Source organism: Podarcis erhardii (assembly GCF_964252035.2).
Source record: "Podarcis erhardii genome assembly, chromosome: 6".
Classification (NCBI taxonomy): Eukaryota; Metazoa; Chordata; class Lepidosauria; order Squamata; family Lacertidae; genus Podarcis; species Podarcis erhardii.
Genome location: NC_138510.1, coordinates 40,658,838 through 40,663,297, shown reverse-complemented (window position 1 = coordinate 40,663,297; position 4,460 = coordinate 40,658,838). Strand labels below are relative to the sequence as shown.

At 41.1% G+C, this 4,460-nt stretch overlaps 1 long non-coding RNA gene across 1 annotated transcript; it reads left to right on the top strand.

Annotated features, from left to right (window-relative positions):
• The first annotated feature begins 210 nt into the window (after positions 1-210).
• LOC309344097 lies at positions 211-1,862 on the top strand. The gene is made up of 2 exons (XR_014157616.1): positions 211-252; positions 1,506-1,862. It is a non-coding gene; the product is annotated as an uncharacterized lncRNA (long non-coding RNA).
• Positions 1,863-4,460: the final 2,598 nt, after the last annotated feature.

The window sequence follows — 4,460 nt, the reverse complement described above, 5'->3', positions numbered from 1 at the left end:
TAATTCTTCCAGCACCCCTGTATGGTTTATTGGTATTATTATCCCCCATGTTGCAGCTGGGGGAGGGGAGAACTGAATCTGAAAGGGAACAGGGGTCACCAGTTATTTTGAGTCACATAGAATCATGATTTGGAATTCTGAGTGTTCTTGGTATCAGTCACAAAATGACTGCTGTGGGGGGCATAGCATAACACAAAATGGCTGCCGAATCTAAAGGAGCACAAAATTAGACAGAACCACAAAATGGTGCAGGTATATCTCCCTACCCCACAATCAGTGATTTGGGAGAAAGGCTGGCATAAGCAGTCTCTGTACTCAATCGCTGAGAGCAGCTCTTTGCACTTTTCCACTGTTCACAACATCAGGGAGGGTGCTTAATCCTGACATTCAGTGAAATATGGGCATGTTGCATGGCTGTCAACGTTTTTCCTTTTTTAAGGGAAATTCCCTTATTCCGAATAGGATTCCTCACAAGAAAAGGGAAAAGTTGACAGTTATGGCATGTTGGGGGTGTTCATTGTAGGAGTGGCTGAGCTAGTGCAAACATGAAGTGAGCAAGAAGAGCAAGCAGTCTCTAATGCATTGTGGGTTTTTTAAGGGAATACCTACTCAGACTTTGCATGGGTATCTTAGGAGGTACTGGTAGGCATATTGGTGTGTGCCAGTACCACATTGGCAGACACTGCTATAGGTTGCATTCACATGGCAATTTCTTCCATTTCCCTAATTGTAAATTTCTGCATTATATTTGAGCTTTCACACAACGTAACAGCCATGTTGTTATAATTGGATTACTTCTGGAACTGTTAAACATGGAAATGAGTGTTAAAGAATCTTGCTTAATTAGTTGCCATTAATTTGATTTTAATTGATTTTTATAATGTAATATTTTTAGAATGTGTGAATATCTGATTGTTTGATTGTTGATTGTTGTTAGCCGCCCTGAGCCCGGCTTCGGCTGGGGAGGGCGGGATATAAATAAAATTTATTATTATTATTATTATTATTAAAGATGGAAATTAACTGCCATCAAATGAAAGATCAAATATAATACGGAAATTAAAAGTTAGAGAGACGGAATGAACTGTTGCGTGAATGCAGCCCTAGTGAGTTTCTGGCAATACCAATATTCCCAATTCATAGCTCAGACTTTTAGCCCCTACCGCTACACTAGTTCTCCAACTATATGCCAAACTACACTCACATTTTGGAGTAGTGAAGTGGGACACAAAATTACCCTGGTACAAATCAAATTATTTGCAAGTTCACTGGCCTTTGGGACACTATGCCACAGAGACTTTTTTTTAAAATGCAGAGTACATCTCCTGATGCTCCGCAGTCACCAATGTAATCAGAACTTAAATGGAACCTGGGTGGGGTTTTTTTGTTCCTGCCTAGGCCAAAAAAGTTGCTAACGGAAAGAAAAGAAAAGAAAAGAAAAGAAAAGAAAAGAAAAGAAAAGAAAGTTCAAAAGCTATTTTGACCCTCTTGGCTCTTTCAGACAGAACTACTCTGGGTTTGGGGGATCTCAAGCCTCTCTCCTCTTTAATGGATGTATATGGAGAGAATCAGGCTGGCCGCACTACTGGATGGACGTGACCAAATCCAAAGAAGTACCTATTCTTGCAATTTGGCCTGTTCTTCCTGAGCAGAGGATGTTCCTCCAGAGTCTTCTTATCTGGGTTTGTGCCTTGGCAAAAATGTTCCTGACCTTGCACACAACTGTTTTTTTACTAGCATCGCTGCTGGAGGCAGACTGACCCTAACCCCAGCCATGGTCTCAGACAACGACTGCCTTTGCTGATGCTGTATGGAGTTTGTCAGATCTAAATACTCAAATATTATGCTGTTTTTGGCTTTGATTACAGTTGCATAATGTGTGTGATGTTTTTCTGTTCCGTGAAACTGCAGAAATTGGCTCCCTAGGTGGCAGAACACAGGGGTGTTGATGTACAGTAAACCTGAGAGCCCTGCTAAGTCGGCATTTGGATTAGGCTTTTTAGAGAAGTTGCTGAGGCAGAAAGGTTGGAGCCAAGCATAGCCTGCATCAGCTGAAGGGGGAAAGAGACGATAGGCTCTCTGCTCAAACCCTTTTACCCTGAAGCTTGGAGCCAGAGGTGCAGTTAGATAATTTTAGAATCCGTACTTAATGGCCTTGCAGGGTGGGGGTGCTACTAAGATGGTAATGTGCATTACTGTACTTAAGTACACTTAATATTCACTTAGAGTTAATGATCTAAAAGGGGCCCCTCTTTAGATTATGCTATGCATTATTTCACTTACTTCAATATATAGTAATAGGGCATGTCACTTTAGGGAGTAAAACTTATTTTTTTGCAAATTTCTTCAGTGAGCAGTCTTAAAAATACTTTTTTGAGTGTGAAGAACTCACATCTGCTATTACTTTTATGACTGGACAACATTTATCGTGGTAAGTCTATGCCCAATGAAGAGGCACATAAACTGCTTTCGGAAAACCAAATAATTTTAATTTTAGCTCCTGAAAATGTCAGGTAATATTAAATAAATATTAATATATAATATAACTGCAAGTACTTTGCAACCAGTTTTAATTATTTCTGTGCAATTTTAAACATATTTTACTTACCAAGCAAAACTAAATTATGTCAATTTAACCGAAACATCTTTGTAATTCCCAAGTCAGGTTACAACATCTCAGCACCCCTCATTTTTGGAATCTGAAAGTTGAAAAATTCAACATGCCCTAATATAGTAAGCCAGCCAAGCTGCATTGGGGACCCCTGGACTTCTGTCCCATAGTCCTGTCCTGACATCATCACTGCCTGGAATGGAGATGGAAGGAGCTAGGGAGTATGAACAGGAAGCAAAAATGGTGGGGACAGGGCAAGCTCTATTACAAATGAGTTGAAGAAGGCAACGGTCAATGCTTGATAAACGGCCCTGAATAAATCAGCAGCAGGGTTAGGATTGTTGGGATACTGCCAGGGAGACATAGTCCATCATGACCCCACGTCGTCTCCGTTGCGATCCATCGGCGACACGAGCTCCAGAAATAGCTTGCCACATTCCAGAGCTGGTGCACGCTCTATCAGCAGATAATGCACAGCGAAAGATGCATGCAGGAGAGCATTATTTACAACTTTATTCAGCATTGGTCAGAACAAAGAAAACATGACTGCCTGCTTCAATGTCTCAGGCACAGAGAGAGAAACGAAAGCAAAGACACAACAGAAACATCCTGTGAACAGGAAATACGCAGGCTGTGACACAAACAACCTGCTCCCTTTTAAGGTGGAACGGAAATATCCTAACAAGGATTTCATTTTTTTAAAGTTGCTGAACGGAAGGCTGATTCCTCATCACTTCAACAAAGAAAAAGGGAACAAGTAAGCATTCAAACAGATTCATTGTTGAACTCACTATCATTTTTCTGGCATAACTTGTTTTGCTTTCAGTTAATGGTTCATATTTCGGGGTCATTTTTAATCTGGAAGCCATGCTTGGGGAAAAAACAGTTGTGTGGAAATCTGCCCAATCAACTGCAGTTCGGACCATGGACAAATTTTGAGGCATCCATCGCCCTACCCAATAAATAGCATCTGTTCCAACACATACCTAGAAGCAGATGTTTCATTTCAAAACCTGGGACCTGTTCCAGGATTGGCCTGTGCATGGCAATATTTCACATCATTTATTTATTTCATAGAGGTTATATACTGCTTGATTACAATGAAATCTTAAAGCAGTTTCTAATATTACTTTCCTTCATAGTATTCATTTAGCCATAAAGTTAAAGGCATCCCTTGTTTGTTCTGTGACCCCTTAACTTTGTGGGTTTTACTATAGCAGTCTGACACTTAGCATCTTGGCTGTGAGACCTGGAAGACCTGCTCCCTGCCTTGCTGGCTTTCCCCCACCTAGCCTGGGAAGGCAGGACCCTGACTGAATTCAGCTACAGAAGCTAAGGCTGTTGAAGAGGCCGGAGATAATATTGGCTGACTCTTAGTGCAGATCCAGGTCATGGAGCCTGTGCTTCCACAGCTGCTGTCCACCATGAACTACCATTGGAAGGATTAGCAGCAGCACCAGCACCAGCAGATATGTGCTATGCTTACAATAACATTTCATTCTCTTGCTAATTATGCTGTTTTAAATTTGCATTTTTTACTTGACTCCCTTTAGTAATGTCTTTTAAAATATTTAAGATTTTTTTGAATGCTGCATTAAATGTGCAGTGGGCCTCCTTTGTAATGCTTTATTTTGAAATATTTAATATTATCTTTTAGTTTCCCATTGATTACATTGCTTTGAAAGTACAGTGGTGCCCCACAAGACAAACGCCTCGCAAGACGGAAAACCCGCTAGACGAAAGGGTTTTCCGTTTTGGAGGCGCTTCGCAAAACGAATTTCCCTATGGGCTTGCTTCGCAAGACGAAAATGTCTTGCGAGTTCCTACGGGGGTTTTTCCCTCCCCCCCC